The following is a 22,832-nucleotide window of genomic DNA, read 5'->3' on the forward strand; positions in this document are numbered from 1 at the left end:
ATTAAACGAGCTCGAACGAGCTTTTAACGAGCGGAGACCCGAACTGTTCGCGAACTGTTCGTCTCATTTACATCCCTAGAAGCAGCAACGATGGAGAATTTATTCTCACGCCGCTTCAGATTTTACAAACTCGCCTATGTCCCTATGGACGTAACTTATGTTTTTAAAAAATTAGGGGTGAGCCTATTTTTTAAAAAAAGATCTTATTTTTATTTTAATTCTCCAAAATAGTTTTCTATGTGTTCATAAATCTTCGTCACGTCTATTTATAAAATATTAAATATTTTAAAAAAATAAATTTCCAAAGATTATATTTTTTCTAAATTAAAATATTATATTTTTCGATAATATAGGTTTAATATTTTTAAAATTATTTTTAAATATAATTTATAGTATTATACCTTTTTTGGTAAATTTTGATGTCAAGCACATCAACATTTTAAATTTATTTAAAATAAGTTAATGAAAACACATTAACAACTATTTTTAAAATAAGTCGTGACAGCTTATAAACGAGTTTTGATATGCTGCGTGCTCACCATTGATGTGTCACCAACAATTGGATATACAATTTATCACATCTATTTTTATATGAGTGTCGCCCTAGTGGTGGACAAATTGAACAAACACGGTGAATGAATATCATATCAAAATCGATTGTTTCTAAGCTAGTTTATAAACTGTTTTTAAATAATTTAGCCAAACACTATGTAAGTCTGGATTCAACATCCATGAGGAATGAGCAACCTTGATGTGAGATCGTCTCACAGATATACGGGCCGACCCGTGACAATAAATGGATCTTAGGTCAAACTTTCGTTATTGATTTTTGGTTCGGTTCTCTACCTTTATGTCTTCTTCGAGCCCGTTTGGATTTGGTAGATAAATTTTTTTTAAAAAAGTGCTTTTTTAAGTTATAAATTTTTCCTTTTGAAAAAGCTCTAAAATTTAAAATTTTGTGAAATTTTATTAATAAAAAACTCAGAAGCCCTTTAAATAAGATCTTTCAAACACTACTAAGAGGGTGTTTGACTAAACTTATTAAAAAGAGCTTATAAGCTTCTAGTGCTTAAAAGCTGTTTTACGAGCTTATAAGCTGTTAGAGCTTATTTTAAAAATAAGCTGTTAAAGTGTTTGGGTAAACTTATTTTAAACAACTTAAAGATGTTGATATGTTTGATATTATAATATATTTTATTATCAAAATTACCAAAAAAGGTATAATTCTATGAGAATAAAATTTTGAGTTATACACATACGAAAATAGTTTTAGAATAAACATATATTAAAAAATAAAATTGTTTTAACATTTTACTTTAGAAAAATTTATGTGATTTGTAATTTTTTTTAAAAAATTAATATTTAACATTTAATGGATGAAGAGTATGATCGAGATTTATGAAAATATTCAAGGATATTTTAGAGAGATAGAATATTAAAATAAGATTTTTTTGAAAAAAATAACTCCCTTTAATTTTTTAAAAACAGCTTATAAGCTGTCAAACAGCTTATTTTGACAGATTATAAACTGTTTTTAAAAATTTTTGTCAAACAAAATTTGAAAGGTTAAAAACTCAAAAATAAGTTTTTTTTTTAGATTTCAAGATATCCCAACAACCGATAAAACAAAAAAATAAAACTAAAAAAGTGCTTTTCTACTACTTTGACAGAAACCAAACGGGGCCTTCATCTTCCTCTCTCTCCCGCTCTGCCGTTGCTCCTTCATACACGACTTCCTCTAGTCCATTGGACTTCCGGCAGGCCTCCTGCCCAAGAAAATCAAGTCCTACACTTTCTCCGGCTCCGTCCTGCTCGAAGAGTTTCTCGGCGGCCCGTGCCTGACCAAGTTCGACACCATGGCCTTCTACGAGAGCGAGGTGCGAGCTAACCTCACCTACGGTAACCATTTAGTATCTTTCTAGTTTCTTCCCTAATTTTTTTTACAAATTTAGGGTTCTTATGAACTAGAAAGTAATTGAAATTTACTTAATGAAATAAGGTGAAAATTGAGTTTTCGAGTCACGTTTTCAGTCTCTATAACAGCACTTCCATGGCATTCTCGGTAATCAATGTGATAAAATGCACATATTACATTGTGAAACCAGATATTACACTATTACATTAATGTTACTTTGTTTCGTATGTATGTCATAAAATGCACATATTGCATGGTGAACCCAGATATCCGCAAGACCACAGATAAAGTGGTGGACTCAATTCTCGTCGCTGACCTCTCCAAACCTGTTACTGTCTACTGCAGGTTTTCTTTTACATCGACAAGGAATTTTCTCTGTGTTTCTTTTTATGCAATTTGAACTCTAATCTATTTCATTGGCCAAGAATACATTTTTTAAAAAAAATCGATTTCATAGTAGTTAATGGCACTCATTTTTGTAGGAAGAATTGTGAACTGATTTATGCAAATGCTGCTGATATTTTATTTTCTTCATAAATGTTCGTTATTTTTGTAGGATTTTCTGATACACCGCGGGTGCTAATTATTGTTCTTGTATATATATATATAAGCAATTTTGATGCATTTTCTGCCACTCTTGTCAGTCCGCGAGAGTAGATAGTGACTAAGTTAAGGAGACTTGTATTCGAAAGAATGGTTCGATCAAAATGATATCTTGTGACCATTACTCTAACTCTGGTCTCCTCTCTCGGCTAAACTCATTGTAGGTTCTAAAATCTTCGGAATATATGTTGTTTTATACCTAATTTGTTTATGTTTAGGTTGCCTTTATCCCGATTTTCGGTTTTGCGTACTTTGTTTATGCAGGAATTTGTTGTCCTGATGTTAAATTAGAATATGTTGTTGGTGGTTTTGTGCCTAGCTAATTTGTTTATGCTCAGGGCATTGAGTTTTCCGAGTGGTTTGTCTTTTTTCGTAATGATAGTTTGAATTTGTGTTGTTTTTTGGATTATGAGAGAATGCAATTCCTCCGCAGGCTTCAAATGTAGAACCTGGTTCAACCCTTACATGTGGCGACTCTCCATACAGTTCAAGTACGGAAGCTACACTCTTTTCTCCTCGCAATATTTGCTGTTGTAGGATTTTGGTCGGTGGAATCGAGTGATGTGATATTGATATGTTTTTGAATCATTATGCTTGAATTTTAAAAATTTCCCTGTGCTAATTGGATTTGCGAATGTTCTATGTTTGGAACGTGCAGATGAAATGCTTGCTTTGTAGTTTTGGTGGACTATAAAAATTTTAGTTGCATCAAATTGATGAATACTTTTTCTTTTTTATTCTTGTTTATCATCATTTTCCTTGCTCAAAAGTTTGAAAACCTGAACTAACAAAAACACTTAGATGTGGCAGTGTATATGTGAACTTAGCTCTTCTAGTTGTTTCCATTTCAAATTTAGTGTGAACCTCCAATTCTGAAACGCACATTTTCCTTCATTTGTTTGGGTTTCATGTTGGCATTATTTGCTCCTTAATACGAGTAAGGTCAGTGTACATGTGAACTTCTTGTTTAGTTTCCATAATTGGGGTTATTTATTTCTCAGGATCTAGTCTACTTCTTTATGGAAAACAAGCATTAAAAGATTCTATCAATTATGGACATTCAAACTTTCAAATGACTCAAGATTTTCATTGGCAATGTTACTCATGAGTCATGAGGCACATCTGTGGGGACCTCGGGTTGCTAATCTCATCTTAGGGCAATTAATGATTAAAACCAATTAATCATATATAAAACAAATACTCAAAAAGTATAATTCAAATTTTTTTTTTTTTGTGTGAATAGTACCTGGCTAGATCCGCCAACTTCTGCGGATCGAGCACGACACATTTTCAGCTTCTCTGTTTTGGAAAAATCAGGGCTGGCTAGATCCGCCAACTTCTGCAGATCGAGCACGGCACATTTTTCAGCTTCTCTGTTTTGGAAAAATCAGGGCTGGCTAGATCCGCCAACTTCTGCGGATCGAGCACGGCACATTTTCCAGAAATTCAGCAGAAAAGTTTTTGCTGTCAAGGCTTGCATCTTGGCACAATACAACATCAATCAAAGATACTAACATGATATAACTTCTATAAACATACATATACTCATAAATCAAGTCTTGAGCATAATAAACTAGCTTTTACAACTTCAACTAGATCACAAACTACTCAAAACATAAGATTACACAACTTGTTTCAAAGTTCTTCCAAGATATCATGTTAAGTGTTCTACCATGCTTCTAAATACATCTACAACCCGAGTCCTCACGTGCTAGACTCTCTCCCAGCTGTCAATGACGTCGATGACTAGCTCCTGCCCCATCTGTTGTCATGCACACATACAAAACAAGACAACAGCCGGATAAACTCCGGTGAGATACAATTATCAGTATAACCAACATATAGAAAGCGTTAAATAAATCATATCGACTCTATTTAAAACGCGACTCAACAAATAGAGTACATAAACGCTTCAAATACGAATTGATTCACGTAACTTCGAGGCCATCAAGATTCATAACTGATCTTGACATGGATATCCATCTAACGAGTTCGTAACCGACTCGCAAATAAGGTTAACAGCAACCTTGGCATAGAATCAATTCAATATAGCATCATATCAACTCAAATTTAAAGATCCACTACCTGAGATGGATCGACAACATCACAATCAAATCAAAACATAAACAAGTATGTGATTTTTTCGGGCCAACTCAAAGATAATCGTTCTTGAGTTTCAAAGTCCCTGCTTCGCGATGTCGTCATTATACCTTCGTTTATCGAGGTTCTGAACTCTTCAAATCTGCGAGATATAATCCAAATACATATATCAAACTTCATATCAATCTATCATTTCAGAAACGAGTCAAAACCATCAAGAATTCATCAATCAATCGCATTTCAAACCTCAACTCTTTCTTCGTTAGTTCAAGTCGGCGTCTTGTGTCGTTTAGCCTTCAAACTCAACTGAAACTGAATAAGAAAAATACTATAACATTCAAACATCTCAACAACAACTTCAACTCAAATATCGGCTATCAAAACAGTTCCAAAACTCGATTATACGACGTAGCGATTCAAAATCGGTAACCGACGTAATCCCGAAACCATTTCTAACTTCTAACCAACTCATACATGTATTTCAAATCAATAACCAGCTGATATATCATTCAAATCTTCATCTCAATAGCTATGATCAACAACCATAAGCTGGAAATCATGTTTAGATGCATTCAATACAAATTTCTCAAACCGGTTTCGACATAAAATCGTATAAACGTCGATAAACATAATCGAAAACTCAACATCTGATATCTGTCCATACTGATTTCGAAATCCAAATAACACAACATAAAACTTACACGAGATCGAAGCCCTCGTCGTAAGAATTCCAGAACAATTTACGGAATTGAAATCGGATAACCGGTGCAAAAGTTACAAGGATTTGAAAATCGGAAAATCAAAGAAACAAAAGATCTCGGCTTGCTCTGTTCTTCAACTTCTGAATTGTCTACCAACAATACACGTATCATGTTGAGAATTATAATTAAAATCAGATAACTTCCAACCAAAATTGCACTTTAGTCCCTCAACTCTTCAATAATTGCAATTTGGTCCTCGATCCTTATTTTAATTCAATTTCAATCCTAAAAAATTTAAGAATATTAGAATTTAAATCGAAACTCTAAATATTTCCAAATTAAATATACTCGGATTAAAATCAAATTAAATTCGGATTAATTTCTAATTTATCCCGGGCCTTACATTTCTCCCCCACTAAGACATGAGTTCGTCCTCGAATTCATAAACAGTATAGATATGCAACTGCATGCTCATAAGAATAAAGAATAACTGAAAACTGAATAAAAACTCACATCAGTGGAATAGATAAGGAAATCGTTGCTTCATATCTTCTTCGACTTCCCACGTTGCTTCTTCAACTCCGTGTCTACTCCATTGAATCTTCACAAATGGAATGGTCTTCGTTCGGAGTTGCTTCGTCTTCCTATCAAGAATCTGAATGGGTTGCTCGAAGTAGCAAAGAGTATCTCCAACTCAGCTTCATCAGATCGAATCACATGAGACGCATCAGATATATACTTCCTCAACATCGATACATGAAAGACATCATGTATTCCAGATAAAGACATAGGAAGAGCGAGTCGATAAGCTAGATTGCCTATCTTCTCGAGAATCTCATACGGCCCAATATACCTCGGAGATAATTTCCCTCGTTTGCCAAATCGAACGGTGCCTCTGAACGGTGAAATCTTAGAAACACTCTATCTCCCTGATCAAAAGATAACGGCCGTCGTTGTACATTCGCATATCTCGTCTGTCTGTGCTGTGCTGTTCTCATTCTTTGTTGTATCAGTTTCATCTTCTTAGTCATCTGTCTGATCATATCTGGCCCTAACTCAAGTACCTCAGAAACATCATCCCAATAAAAGGCGATCGACACTTCTTCCCATATAATGCTTCGAATGGTGCCATCTCTATACTCGTCTGATAACTGTTGTTATAAGAAAATTCCACAAGTGGTATAGAATCTTGCCATGTAGTCCCAAAATCAATTACGACGGCTCTAAGCATATCCTCAAGAGTCTGAATAGTTCGTTCGGATTGACCGTCAGTTTGAGGATGATAAGCAGTACTCAAATGTAAACGCGTACCTAGAGCTTCCTGTAGGCTATGCCAAAAGTGCGAAGTAAACCTCGGATCTCGGTCAGATACAATCGACTTTGGCGCACCGTGTAGTCTTACCACTTCTCGAATATAGAGATCCGCCATTTGATCATGACGATAAGTCATTCGATAAGGAATAAAGCACGCAGATTTCGTCAATCTGTCGATGATCACCCAAACCACATCGCATCCTCGAGATGATCGTGGCAACTTCGTTACAAAGTCCATGGAAATGTGATCCCATTTTCATTCAGGAATCGATAAACTCTGTAATAAGCCACCCGGTTTCTTTCTTTCAGCCTTCACCTGTTGACAATTCAAACATTTTGACACAAATTCCGTCACATCAGACTTTATTTGTTTCCACCAGTGCTGACTCTTCAAGTCGTTGTACATTTTTCTGCCTCCAGGGTGAACACTGAAACGACTGCAATGGGACTCTTTCAAAATATTATGTCTCAAGTCTGCAATATTGGGAACAACTAGTCGGTTATTCACATACAAGATATCATCGTCACTAACCTTGTACTCAGAATGATGTCCTGATCGGATCATTTCAATCGATTTCTGCACATTCTGATCAGATTTCTGTGCTTCATTGATACGAATCAATAACTCTGGCTCAGCACTAATTGCATACACTCTCATAGGCCTTCTATCTGTCTCAAATACATACCTAGAAATACAACAATCCTCAATCAAATTAGATACACCTACAGTAGATAAAGATAGAGCACATACTTTTCTACTCAGGGCATCTGCTGCTGCGTTAGATTTTCCTGGATAATATTTGATTTCACAATCAAAATCCTTCAATAAATCAAGCCATCGTCGTTGTCTCATGTTCAATTCAGACTGTGAGAACAGATACTTCAAACTTTTGTGATCAGAAAAGATTTCAAACTTCTCGCCGTTTAAGTAATGTCTCCAAATCTTCAATGCAAAAACGATTGCAGCCAATTCAAGATCATGAATCGGATACCTGACTTCATGTGGTTTCAGTTGTCGAGAAGCATAAGCGACAACATGTCTTTTCTGCATCAAAATACATCCCAAACCCTGGTGAGAAGCATCACAATAAACAACAAAATCACCCGTACCTGTAGGGATTATTAAAATCGGCGCTGTCGTCAATCTCTTCTTAAGTTCGATAAAACTTCTTTCACACGTCTCAGACCAAATAAATGGTGCATTCTTCTGTGTAAGCTATGTAATAGGCTTCGCTATCGAGGAAAAATCTCGAATGAATCGACGGTAATAACCTGCCAAGCCCATAAAACTTCGAATTTCTGGCACAGATGTCGGTCTCTGCCAACTGATCACAGCTTCAACCTTACTCGGATCCACTGAAATGCCATCTCCTGAAATCACATGATCAAGAAAAACAACTCGCTGCAACCAAAACTCACATTTGGATAACTTGGCATACAATTTCTCTTCTCTTAATATTCTCAATACAGTTCGGAGATGATCAGCATGTTCACACAGATTCTTAGAGTATATCAATATATCATCAATAAAGATAATCACAAAGTCGTCTAGATATCTTTGAAATACTCTATTCATCAATCCCATAAAAACTGCTGGTGCATTCGTTAGACCAAAAGACATGACTATGAATTCATAATGGCCATACCTGGTTCTAAACGCAGTCTTAGGAATATCCTCATCTCTAACCCTCAGTTGATGATATCCGGATCGTAAGTTAATCTTCGAATATACCGACGATCTCTGCAATTGATCAAATAAATCATCGATACGAGGTAAAGGATAATGATTCTTTACCGTTGCTTTGTTCAATTGCCGGTAGTCAATACATAGCCTCATCGATCCGTCCTTCTTTCTAACAAACAATACCGGAGCACCCCATGGGGATACACTCGGTCTAATATATCCTTTGGCCAACAAATCTTCAAGTTGGTCCTTCAATTCTTTCAGTTCAATCGGTGCCATACGGTAAGGTGCTTTCGATATCGGCTGAGTACCTGGTATCAATTCAATACCGAAATCTACCTCTCTGTACGGTGGCAATCCTGGAATCTCATCAGGGAATACATCTGCAAACTCATTCACCACCGGTATATCCGTCAATGTCGGACTAGTCTTTAGTATATCGACTACATAAATAAGAAATCCTTCCGCCCCTTTCTGTAACAAGTCAGTCATAGAAAGAACAGATATCAAAGGAATTCTGGCTCGTGATCCCTTACCATAGAATTTCCAGTCATCAGTCATATCAGGTCTGAACTTCACAATCTTCTGAAAACAATCCACTGTAGCTCTGTACTTGGTTAGCATATCGATACCGATTATGCAATCAAAATCAGATAAACCAAGAACGATACAGTCAAGCTCAACTTCATTACCTTCATACTGTAGTACACAATTTCTTACAGACTTCACTGATACTATACCTTTTCCCAAAGGTGAAGATATAGACACTACAGTATCTAATGACTCAATAGGCAATGAATACAATGTAACAAATTGCTCAGAGATGAAGGTATGCGACGCACCCGTATCAAATAAGACATAGGCAGGATAACTATAAAGAGAACAGTTACCTGCAATCACATCGTCCGGTGCTGCTTGTGCTTGCTCTTCTGTCAATGCAAACACTCGTGCTTGTTGCCTCGGAGGTTGATTCACTGTCTGACCTCCTCCTCTACTCGGTGCTGCAGGCTGTGGTTGAAAAGAGTGAACAGAAGATGTAGATTGACCTACCAGTCTCGATGATCCTGCACCCTGGGCACTTCAGATCCTCGTTGTGGACACACTCGTGCAAAATGTCCCATCTTGTTGCAAATGTGGCAGCTTCCAAATACACCTCGGCATTGTTCATTGGTATGGCGACCACCACACTTGGTGCAATATACATCAGACTTCTGTCCAGTTCTAGACTGTGGGGAACTACCTGAACTCGAAGAGTTACTACCACAAGATCTCTTGAACTGTTTACTCTTGCCCTTGAAAAAGTTCTTCTTTCCACTGCTGCTACCTCCAGCTTCAAATCGAGGTGGCGGTGGAATCTGTGGCTGTTCTTGGGACTGTCTCACTGGCTGTGGCACAAACTGTGCTCCTCGTTGTTTCAGTATCCCTGCTTCTGCATCCTTTGCTCGATTCAGAGCATCAGCAAAGATATTCGGTCTTCCCGAATTCACAAGTGTAAACACTTCAGGATTCAAGCCATTAATGAATTGATCGGCTTGAGCCTCATCATTAACAGCGATATGTGGAGCAAACTTCAACAAACTAGTGAATTTGGCAACATATTCTTCGATATTCAACTGCCCCTGTTGCAAACTGGCAAACTCTGCTCTTTTGTCCTTGCGATAAGACACAGTAAAGAAACGCCGATAGAAAGCAGTTCGAAATACAGACCAGGTAATAACAGTACCTTGGTTTTCCAATGCTTTCTTCGTCGCTATCCACCAACTTTTGGCAAGGCCATGCAGTTGATGAATAACCAGTCTGATACGACGATCATCTGAATAGTCAATAGACTCATATAACTGCTCAATATCTTCCAACCAGTTCTCGCACTCTATAGCATTCTCAGTTCCTTGCAACTTCGGTGGTTTGAATGATTGGAATCGTTTCAGAAGTTTCTCCATCGGATTAGCATCACTGAACTCATCAGTAGAAGTACTACCCTGTCCATGTTCAGACACTGTCACTGGGACCTGTGCAGCATTTGTCTGTTCAGACTGATTCGTAGCCAACGTCTGTCTAATTCTCGGTGCTGGTCGGGGAGGCATATCTGATAATCAAACAGATTAGTGTACAGTTCAATCTCAGATAAAACCATTATGTTTCAACTCACAATGCTTTCTCAAAAAATCGAATCTGATTCAGTCGTAATCATACATGCTTCCAATCATATCACATAACAGATAACATGCAATTCTTAAAGCTGTAAATCAAGTCAAATAATAAACATGCTTCAAGAATAACTAAATCAGAATAAAAGACTCGATCTAACCCCGCTCATCTATTCTCAGTCCGAGAAACTTATGCTCTGATACCACCTGTTGTGGGAACCTCGGGTTGCTAATATTATCTTAGGGCAATTAATGATTAAAACCAATTAATCATATATAAAATAAATACTCAAAAAGAATAATTCAATTTTTTTTTTTTTTTTTGTGAATAGTACCTGGCTAGATCCGCCAACTTCTGCGGATCGAGCACGACACATTTTTCAGCTTCTCTGTTTTGGAAAAATCAGGGCTGGCTAGATCCGCCAACTTCTGCGGATCGAGCACGGCACATTTTTCAGCTTCTCTGTTTTGGAAAAATCAGGGCTGGCTAGATCCGTCAACTTCTGCGGATCGACCACGGCACATTTTCCAGAAATTCAGCAGAAAGGTTTTTGCTGTCAAGGCTTGCATCTTGGCACAATACAACATCAATCAAAGATACTAACATGATATAACTTCTATAATCATACATATACTCATAAATCAAGTCTTGAGCATAATAAACTAGCTTTTACAACTTCAACTAGATCACAAACTACTCAAAACATAAGATTACACAACTTGTTTCAAAGTTCTTCCAACATATCATGTTAAGTGTTCTACCATGCTTCTAAATACATCTACAACCCGAGTCCTCACGTGCTAGACTCTCTCCCAGCTGTCAATGACGTCGATGACTAGCTCCTGCCCCATCTGTTGTCATGCACACATACAAAACAAGATAACAGCCGGATAAACTCCGGTGAGATACAATTCTCAGCATAACCAACATATAGAAAGCGTTAAATAAATCATATCGACTCTATTTAAAATTCGACTCAACAAATAGAGTACATAAACGCTTCAAATACGAATTGATTCACGTAACTTCGAGGCCATCAAGATTCATAACTGATCTTGACATGAATATCCATCTAACGAGTTCGTAACCGACTCGCAAATAAGGTTAACAGCAACCTTGGCATAGAATCAATTTAATATAGCATCATATCAACTCAAATTTAAAGATCAACTATCTGAGATGGATCGACAACATCACAATCAAATCAAAACATAAACAAGTATGTGATTTTTGCGGGCCAACTCAAAGATAATCGTTCTTGAGTTTCAAAGTCCCTACTTCGCGATGTCGTCATTATACTTTCGTTTATCGAGGTTTTTAACTCTTCAAATCTACGAGATATAATCCAAATACATATATCAAACTTCATATCAATCTATCATTTCAGAAACGAGTCAAAACCATCAAGAATTCATCAATCAATCGCATTTCAAACCTTAACTCTTTCTTCGTTAGTTCAAGTCGGCGTCTTGTGTCGTTTAGCCTTCAAACTCAACTGAAACTGAATAAGAAAAATACTATAACATTCAAACATCTCAACAATAACTTCAACTCAAATATCGGCTATCAAAACAGTTCCAAAACTCGATTAAACGACGTAACGATTCAAAATCGATAACCGACGTAATCCCGAAACCATTTCTAACTTCTAACCAACTCATACATGTATTTCAAATCAATAACGAGCTGATATATCATTCAAATCTTCATCTCAATAGCTATAATCAACAACCATAAGCTGGAAATCATGTTTAGATGCATTCAATACAAACTTCTCAAACCGGTTTCGACATAAAATCGCATAAACGTCGATAAACATAATCGAAAACTCAACATCTGATATCTGTCCATACTGATTTCGAAATCCAAATAACACAACATAAAACTTACACGAGATCGAAGCCCTCGTCGTAAGGATTCCAGAACAATTTACGGAATCGAAATCGGATAACCGGTGCAAAAGTTATAAGGATTTGAAAATCGGAAAATCAAAGAAACAAAAGATCTCGGCTTGCTCTGTTCTTCAACTTCTGAATTGTCTACCAACAATACACGTATCATGTTGAGAATTATAATTAAAATCAGATAACTTCCAACCAAAATTGCACTTTAGTCCCTCAACTCTTCAATAATTGCAATTTGGTCCTCAGCCCTTATTTTAATTCAATTTCAATTCTAAATAATTTAAGAATATTAGAATTTAAATCGAAACTCTAAATATTCCCAAATTAAATATACTCGGATTAAAATCAAATTAAAATTCGGATTAATTTCTAACTAATCCCGGGCCTTACAACATCGGAAGTCGAAACAAGGGTGGAAGTAGCTCTGCAATATGTATCGTCTCAGAGTCGATGCGGAAAGTTTATTTTGCTAGTTTTACATGGTCGAGATTGATATTATAAAATGAGAATCAAACTTTTCCATGAATTCAAGTACAGATTGCTCGAATTAGAGAGCACATAAACAATATTCAGGAACAAGTACAAAATCATTACATGTTAATTCAAAAGTATTAGTTTTAAAATAAAAAGTATTATTTTTCATGTTAAAAATATTAGTTTTTTATTAAAAAAAGGGGGAATTGTCAATAAATCCCCAACAAGAAAAACAACTTGCTCTTCAGTTCCTGTGTAAGGTTTTTTATGTTTCAACTCTCTGACAATTGCCTGTACATTGTTTGAGCTCCCTATTTGTAACCAATTTATCAAACTACCCTCAATTTACTTGGAAACCCCACAATACCCTCTACTATTATTTTTTAAATAAAAAAAAGAAACATAAAGCTTAGAATAACGTTCGGAGGAAGAATAATCGGTATTTTTCCTCTCTTGTTCTTCTTGATTCTCCCTAGTTTTCTCCCTCAACCAAAAACGAGTAATCCATCGATTTGAGTTTCTTTGTAGATCTGCGTTGACTGAAGAAATTTGTCAATCTTTGTGTCCACTGCTTACAGTCAATTTTTCATAAATTTAAAGGTATGAATTTCGATTTGAAATATTATAAACTTTGGAAGAATAGTAGATTGTCATTTGGTGCATTGCGATAGTTTTACATATTTGCTTACCAATATCCATTTTATACGTCTGTTAAATTCTCCCGGGCTCCGTGCAGCAGCATAGCCAATGTGTACCTACCAATGAATTAGAACTCACTAAAATTTAAAACCAATAGTCTCTTCGGGCATAGATATGCAGTGACCAACTTCATGTTTTCGCAAAACTTCATTCCAATTTGTGGAAGAAATCATGTTCTTGACCCTGTCATCTACTTGAGAGCCATTTAGTAGCAGATACTTCACCATCTCCACATGACTTTCCGAGGTTGCGATTTGTATAGCAGTAAATCCGTGGCGATCCTTGGAGTCCACGTATAATCCGTATTTCAACAGTTCCTCCAACACTTTTATATCCTTTCTTTTTGCTGCCATGCATAGAAGGTCGACATACATAAGGTTTGATACCCAAGCCCAATGTTATTGGATGTTGAATATGGTTTGATATTTTTCTGCCACAGCATTCCATAGTGCTGTATTTCCATTGAGATCTGCCTCAAAAAGTGGAATCTTTTTCAACAATGGATTGCAAATCGAACCAATTTTGGTCAATATCTGAAAGATTGTGGCAAAAGTGAGATATAGAATATGAATATACCTTTTAAATGCAAGCTACAAGCATGCTTTAGAAGCACCACAACACACTGCTCGTGTATTCTTGATGCGGCTATGTGCTAAGGTAATGCATAAGCACGGTTGTAATCACAAAAGCAACATGACATAAACAAGACGATGGAAATTTTCTAGAAGCCATATGCTTTTACAATTTAACAGAAATCAAGTTTTTAATCGCAAACCCAACAGGAACATAAACGTACCAATGGGCTCCTTCCTTGAGAGTCCCCATTATCAGGGTCCCATTGACAACAGCTATCCTCGCCGGATCATGACTAAAATGAGCCTTAAATTTCGAATTCAATCTAAAACATGAAGAATGGACCTGAAATCGAATTTGAAACTCACCGGAGAAGAAGTGAACAAAATCAGTCGCGACAGCACTTTGATCGCACGGAAAAGGGCTCAAATCGGTCGATCTTTGGCTCAAAACGAAAATTCTTTTGTGGGGACAAAACCTATAAACTGATTTTTGGATTCAGGAGAAAGGCTGGCGATTTGGCGGAGAATGGAACTGAAAAAATTTACCCTGCAAACCAACCTGTGATGAGTTTAGGCCCAAGTGAAGAATCCGCCCAATTTTCCAAGAATAAGGATCCGATTGCTAGCTTGGGTATTTGAATTTTATAAATGGGTTGAACCGTCTCCTGTGAGACTGTTTCACAGGAGAGTTACTCATATTTATTGGAAGTTAATTATTGCGAAGTATGATGGGCTCTAGTCTTTATACCCAATCCAATCCCAAAGTCTAATACTAAGCTTGAGGATTCGTGCTCTATTTTATTTTGAGGAAATTTGAGTATCAAGCTACTTTAAACTCGAAATTCTCATTGTTCTGATTCATGTTCTACATTTGAGTGAACTTGGTCTGCTGGAACCAAAATTACATCCGAAATGATATAATTAGAATTAGATAATCTTTGTCATTGTATGTTTTGTATAGTGATTGTTAGCAATAACTAGTTTCTACTCGAGTTTCCAGATTATCTGCAGAGGGTAGATTTGATTCAAGATTTGAACTTTGAAACTGCGACGATTAGAATTAAGGTGACCCCTGATGGAGAGTATCTGATAGCATCAGGTGAATTGTTGATTTGATGGACCCATTTTTTTTATCTAACGATGTCATTGTATGATAGAAGGATATTGACGATTTTTTTTCTGAATAATTTTCAGGCATTTACCCACCACAAGTCAAAGTATATGAGTTGAGGGAGTTGTCCCTGAAGTTTGAAAGGCATTTGGTTTCCGAAATAGTTGATTTTGAGGTAATACTTTTGGCAAGGGTACATAAATGAAAACTCTATTGTTGATATGAGTATGGTCATGACAAGACTTTTGTTGATTGATGATCACTTGCCCGCCTATTGTACTCAATAGTTTTCCTGTAAATAATATAATATTGTCTGCACACATTCCTTTACCCAAAGGAAAAGTAGAATTGACGATGCTCATTGACCATGTTTTTCTTTCATGGATTAATATTGTCAGAAATTCTGTGAAGTTTGGGTGGGATGTGAAATTATTAACATATCTTGAACTTCTTGTTTAATTGTCTGTAACTAGCTTTCATCATCATACCTCTACCATTTCCCATGCCTTTGAACTATGCGATGCTCTACTTGTAGCAACTGCGCATGAAATTGATTGTAATTTGTAAATAATTATCTATTTTTTTAAATACTCACATATTTTTTTATGCATTCCTAATCCTAAGTGCTTAAATGTTCTTGATAAGTGCTTAAATATTCTTGATCTCTTCCAGGTGTTAGATGATGACTATTCAAAGCTTGTATTTCTTTGTGCTGATCGCTCTGTTTGTCTCCATGCAAAATATGGAAGTCACTACGGTCTGCGAATCCCAAGGTCTCTCCCTCTCACATTGTTTTATTTAATGCATGCATTGTGTATGTGACCATGGGACATGGGTCTTGTGTGATGATGCATTTGAAAAAAAATATAACCTATAATTACTTTTGAATTTGCATTGCTATAGTAATTGTGGATCCATAGTGGCACACTGAACATTTAATTTGTTAGAAATTTACAACGAGATAATTATTCAAGGAAATATGGACACTTACGTTATTATTTTAAATATGCTAACCATCAGATTTCTAGTCATATCATAGCTTGGCCACCCAATTTACACTGAACATAGTTTGACTGCACTAATTTTTGACTAGGCAGTCCTAGACCTAGTTTTGAGTAATAATTTTTTTGAAGCTGAATTCTCAGAGTTCTTTTTCTTGCTTCTTGCTGCTGTATTTTTTTATTTGTTTATTAATTTCATGCTGGCTTACGGTTATTCTTAACAGGATGGGCAGAGATATGACATATGATTGCTGGTCTTGTGATCTTATCTGTGCTGCTTCTTCTCCAGATATGTACAGGATAAACTTGGAACAGGTTTGTCTTGCTTCAATTTATGTTCCTAGTTTTTTGAAAATGCTTTAATATCTGTTTTCATCACCTTCTTCCCATTGTCTTCGAAAGATAGATTAATGAATTAGGTGTATAGCTAATTTTTCCCTCAACAAGTATTATTTTCATGTGTTTGATGTTTCAGGCATTGGCTTTATTTGAAATTTTTGATCTTTCCTTTTGGGTACCATTGGCTTAGTGTTAATTTGGTTTCCCCCCATAAATTGTTTTTATTGGTCTCATTTTTTGTTCGTGTATGCGAGAAATTTCTGTACCCCACTTCATCATTTCATATGTGGTTCCCTTCTTGTGCAATACCTGTTAATAATATTTGACTCAGCAATAAAAAAAGAAGGCACTATTTCCCCTGGGATAGGAAACATCTCTCGCTTCTCAATTTGGTGCTCTATATTTGATATCAGCAATCTGAGCTAAAATTCGCCATTGTTTCCCTATGCATATATTTCTCATATTTTGTCATTCGCTCCTTTTGCACGACAAGCTGAAAGTTTAGGTGTTTATTTATTCTATGCTTCTGTTCAACTCTTCTTAGTAAGTGACGTATTTTCACAGGGGCGTTTTCTTTCCTCGCTCAACACACAATCCCCAGCTTTGAATGTAGTTTCTCGAAGGTTTGTGAAACTTGATTTTCCTTCATGGCACTGTACTGCACCTTTTTTAGCTGTATTGTATCTGGATATTGTCTGTATAACATAATAAGTTCAATTTTTTAACCCAGCAAGGTGCATGGATTAGTTGCTGGTGGGGGTGAGGATGGAGCTGTTGAATGCTTTGATATGAGATCGAGGTCTTCTGTAGGCAGGATAGATGCTGTTGCCTCCTCCGGTGACATAGATGGGGTAACTAATATTTTTTCCTTTCAATTTAAGCCGATGTTCTCTATAGATCTTTAACTTATTTGAATCTGTTTTCGTAAAAAATCATCTTATATGAAATATCAATATCCTGTATTTTGGTGTGGATCTATTCTAGTGAATTTTGAATAATCTCAATTTCTTCCACCTATATATAAGCCAATTTTTTGGATCTAGTTAATTGGTTACTCTTGTTTACTTTCATCTACTAGGTTGTCTCAATAATTTCACCCCTTTATTAAATATTATGGTGATGTTTATTGTGTGATTCATGTAGGAGGTTACTTCGATTGAGTTTGATGGAGATGGAGGCTACCTCATGTCTGTAGGAAGCAGCAATGGGAAGGTTGTGAAAATGCCTTGTTAACCTTGGCCACAATCATGTTGTGTTGGTCACTTGGTCTCTTTTATTTTACATGTCTTCTGCATTGTAGTTCTGAACATAGCCTACTGATTAATGGAAAAATGCCACCGACATAACGTAATAACTCCGATATAATACGTCTGCTTATGTTTCCTACGTACTGATGAGTTTTGTGTTTACATTTACTGTATTCAGTGCATGACACAAACTTTTTCTCAATATGTATTTGGCGATACATGACACACGACAGACTTTTTACATAATTTGTTGTTTGTCAGATCAATAACCTTGACTTTAGCTTCTAATATTTATGGTCCAAAATCATCTCACGTGACAGCTTGAACTGTACATACCTGCTGCTGATGGGACATTTTAGCATGTTTGAATAAATTTAGATCAAGTCTTCCCCTATGTTGGTAGTGGTACCCATTTTAGCCAGTTCTTGCAGGGATGGGTATTTTTTGTGGAGAAAATCTAGTGCACCTAAGCTCCTGGGATGCACTTTGTTGTGATATTTTCATTCCAAGGGTGTATATGGGATCAATAGACGTTTGATGGGTTTAATAAAGGTCGTTTTTTTAACCAATCGAGACCATATTTTTTATTTGTGATACAAAGGTAATGTAATGTGGATATGAAAGCTAGATATTGCGAAAAAACATCTGCTGAACAAAGTGAACTCAGAACGAAGTAACCGTGTTTTCCTTGTTTTTGAATCTCTTGTCTGTCGAATTTCTCTGTTGCATCTTTTAGTGCCAATTTCATTGCCTCGAATATCAAATTACATGTTTTTTCTGCTATTACTCTCGCAGATTCTTATTTATGATTTGCGCTCATCTAATCCTGTTCGGATAAAGGACCATATGTGAGTTTCGCCAACTGCTTTCAAATGAATTTAATTATTTATTTATTTTCAATCATTATTTTCAATTTGCTTTGCAGGTACGGCAGCCCAATTCTCAACATTGGATGACACCAAAGTCTGAATTCTGAGCAAGCAAAATTAATAACTACTGACAAGCACATAGTCAGGATTTGGGACCCTGAGACTGTAAGACTCTACCACATTTTGTGATTAATACTTGACAGATTGCTGTTACTCTTGTATTAGGGTCACTACGTACAAATAAGATAACCACTGACCATAGAGTTATGGGTTTCATAGTTTTGTGTTTTTTAGTTAGTTTTTTTTAAATATATGGTAACTTGAATTGTTATGTTACAAATCCTTATCAAGTCTAGCTGTTAAGAGATTTATGTTTAGTCTGACCGTAAATATTTTCCCTGGCACTATAATTTCTTTATGTAGGATAGCAGCCAAATGTAAACGGGAAGGACTTGTGAAAAAACGGTCTTTCATGTCGCAGATTCTCGTTAGAAATTTAGAACACCACAAACAGTAGGGTTTGTTGTTTTTACTCATTCATTTTCGGAAAAAAGGTGCTGCTATAGTGCTATAAATTTTGGCCTAGAATCTCTGTAGCCCAATAGTTACCATTGTTACCTAACTGCCTGTCCCAGAACAAATTAAGATGGCCTAGACACTCTCGGAATGACGAGAAATGAAGGACCATTACTGCTTTTATTAATTTCATTGCTGCATTATCCTCTAGTAATAGTCTCGTCATAAAATTTCTTAGTTAATTGTGTCACGTTTTTCAAGTTGTCAGATCTCAATTCAGTTGTATGTTTTCAGGGAGAAGGTATGACTAGCATTGAACCAGCTGCTGGAAAAATTAATGATACTTGTGTCTTCAGCCGAAGCGGATTGATTTTGTTGGCTCTGGATAGCAGCCAAATACCATCTTACTTCATACCAGCCCTTGGACCTGCACCAAAATGGTGTTCTTATCTAGAGAACTTAACTGTATGTTCATTAAGTTGCTTTGTCGGTCGTCTTGTACATTTGAGCCTTATTCGGTGTCCATAAATCCTATTCATACCTTTATAGGAAGAGCTCGAGGAGGATGGACATACAACTATTTATGATGATTATAAATTTTTGACGAAAGAAGACCTGGCAAAGTTGAATTTGACTAATTTGATCGGAACCAATCTTCTAAGAGCCTACATGCTGGCTTCTTTATCAATTACAAGCTGTATAAAAAGGTAATATTTGCACCTTCCAATGTGCCACCTGCCTCCCCCCCTAGTACAAGTGTTTTTTTTTTTGAATCTTGATAATATTCATGAAGTGAACAGTGTTATTTTCATGAATTGGTGTGAATTATGCAGTTAAATTTCTGAAAAGATATTTCACAGGGCTTTATGATTTGAATTATCATTCAAGATTCTTGTTTAGATCTAATACATGGCTATGATGACTGTGAACACAGGCAGAAAGTTTGGCAGATCCTTTTGCTTATGATGCATATTTAGAGAGGAAAAAACAGGAGAAATTGGAAGCTGAACGTGCCACTCGAATCACGGTAAGCTGTTTGAGATTCATTTTGTGATTTTTACAGAAACCATGCTGTATTTTACTTCCTATTTTGAAGCTTTTGTTTTGTTTATATTTTCTTGCAGATCAAGAGGAAGCTACCAAAAGTTAATCGGATGTTGGCTTCCCGTCTTCTTGAAGAAGATGAAAATCTTGATGATCAGAAGGGCACTGATAATATTGATACTCTGAAAGTACCAGATAAGAAGACATCAAAGAAAAAGAAGGGTCTCACCAGTGAGGTTCTCAAAGACGAGAGATTCACTCCAATGTTTGAAAATAAGGTAATTTAAGCGGGCTTCATTAAGAGGAGCTAGCAATCAAGTGCTTTTTGGTTGCAACTGCTGTTTATTTTATTGATATTTGTGAAAGATGGCCATTTATCAGGAATTACTCGAAAATATTCTTTAAATTATACAGAAATTATTACAATCTTTTTTTATATCATCTCAAATTTTGTTTCTCGCAGTATCTTATCTGATCTGAGTATTTTGTTCTTAAATGTTTTTCAGGATTTTGTGGTTGATGAGTTCTCACAAGAATATTTGGCTCTCCACCCAATGGCGGCACCTACAAAGAAACCATCATTATTTGACGAGCATTTTGAAACTCTTGCAGAAGAAGATGGGCAGAGTATTAGTGGTTCTGATGTACCATCAGGTAGCGAATCATCAGAAGATGAGCAAACGAATAGCAATACCAAATCTATGAAGAAATCCCGAGTTCCAAGGTTGCCCATCGTCTCTTTCTAAATGGTCTTTATCATTCAAGAAAATTAGCTAATATAGCCGGTAGATAGATCATGCCTTGTATTTTGTCTACCCTTTCAGATTTTATGAAGTGAAGGATAACCGGCATGCAGAAGCATTCAGGAATCGTGAGTCTCTCGGACAGGAGGATTCTCTTCCCTTGGGAGAGAGGTTAGCTCTTAGGAAACAACGGGAAGATGTTCCAAAGGGTTTTGTAAAACATGGACAAGGAGGGTCCCGGGAAATATCTTTCAATCCCAGAAGCTTGAAAAAGTACATGGAGAGCGACGAGGATGATGAGGGGCGACCTGGAAGGAGGAGGGGTGTGCAGTCTCTGAAAATACCTGGTCTTGGAGTTCATGGTGGAGGCGGCAGAAGTGGTGGTAGAAGAGGTGGATTTCGAGGAAGGAACAACAGAGGAAGAGGTCGGAGGTAAAGGAAAGTCAACTGTTTTATCGCAGGCAATGTGTAAGATTTTTTACTGTTTTTTTAGTGTATCAACTTTCAAGAACTTGGTGTCTAAAAAAATGAAAAAAAAAAACTTTCAACAACTTGGTGGCATAAAGGCAACTGCATTCTTACTTTTAGTGTGATTTTTATATTTATAACTTGGTGCATCAATTTTCAAGTCTCATTTCACTAGAGTTATAATGTGATTCATTTTAGTCTTTTATATTATCATTGCATGTCCAAATAAAGTTTAATTGGACTAAAATAAGAATAGCGTATTTCGAGTTCATTCATAAACTTGGAAAATCACTTAATGAAAAAAAACATGGAAAATCACTTGGTGTAATGCTCGAGATTATTTTTTACGTACTAAATCTGCTCATTCTTCTCCTTCTTCGTCATTTTTAAAATATCAAGTTTTGGTGATGGATGTTTAAACTTTAAAAGTTCGAATCTTTCCTTTGGTTTGGAAGGGTGATGCAATTGGCCATTGGCATTTGGAATTTTTCGAAATTGCGAATTTAAATGAATTCGTGCACTTAAACTACAAGAAATTAAAAATTTGGTGGAGATAGATATTTGCTAATTTGGAATGATAATGACAGCATTTGGACAGAAACATTAGATTGTTTTCCCCAACATTGAATTTTGAATAACAAATCATGCATGATTATAACGGGCCGGGCCACTCCTACCATTATAATGAAGTTTTCTATAAAATAACCTAACTTTGTTACATAAAACTTTTACTAATCTACGTATATACGTTGCTATACAACTCAACCATGACAAGAAAAAAAATATAAAAAATTGATTTATAATGCGCAACAATTAAGTAGTTTAAAACCGCATTCGAAGTTACAATGATATAAAAGAGAGTAACACTTTTGTGAGACGGTGTCATTCGTAAGACGAGTCAATTGTATCCATATTTATAATAATAAGTAATACTTTTGACATAAATTGTAATACTTTTTAATGGATAACCCATATAAAAGACCGTCTCATAAATATGACCATTGAGATCGTCTCATAGAAGTTTTTGCCTATAAAAGAAAAGGAATAATGATTAAAATTTAAAAAATATTCATGTAGTTCCACACAATTTTCATTTATATCCATTTATTTTCACTGCTCCCAAATCAGTCCCTTATCTGCAAATCTTATACCATTAAGGTAGTGTTTGCAATTTTTAAAAATAAGTGATTATGAAAAGTGGTGTAGAGTTTCTCAATACCAGACTTCGGTGCAACTATAATGAAATATCTAGCTCTAGGAGTTCATCTACATCTCGTGCCTCTCAATTATAGCTCTCCAAACGTCTTTTGCAATCTATGTCATTCCATCTTCTATGATTAATAGTTTAAGGCTCAAGATGAATGCATACACAATCAA

General features: G+C 36.0%; 1 pseudogene; it reads left to right on the top strand.

The window, feature by feature from the left end:
* The first annotated feature begins 1,733 nt into the window (after nt 1-1,733).
* Nucleotides 1,734-21,504, top strand: LOC140881797 (uncharacterized; annotated as a pseudogene).
* The last annotated feature ends 1,328 nt before the right edge of the window (nt 21,505-22,832 follow it).

The sequence above is a fragment of the Henckelia pumila genome, chromosome 2 (assembly GCF_033568475.1).
Source record: "Henckelia pumila isolate YLH828 chromosome 2, ASM3356847v2, whole genome shotgun sequence".
In the NCBI taxonomy this organism is placed as follows: domain Eukaryota; kingdom Viridiplantae; phylum Streptophyta; class Magnoliopsida; order Lamiales; family Gesneriaceae; genus Henckelia; species Henckelia pumila.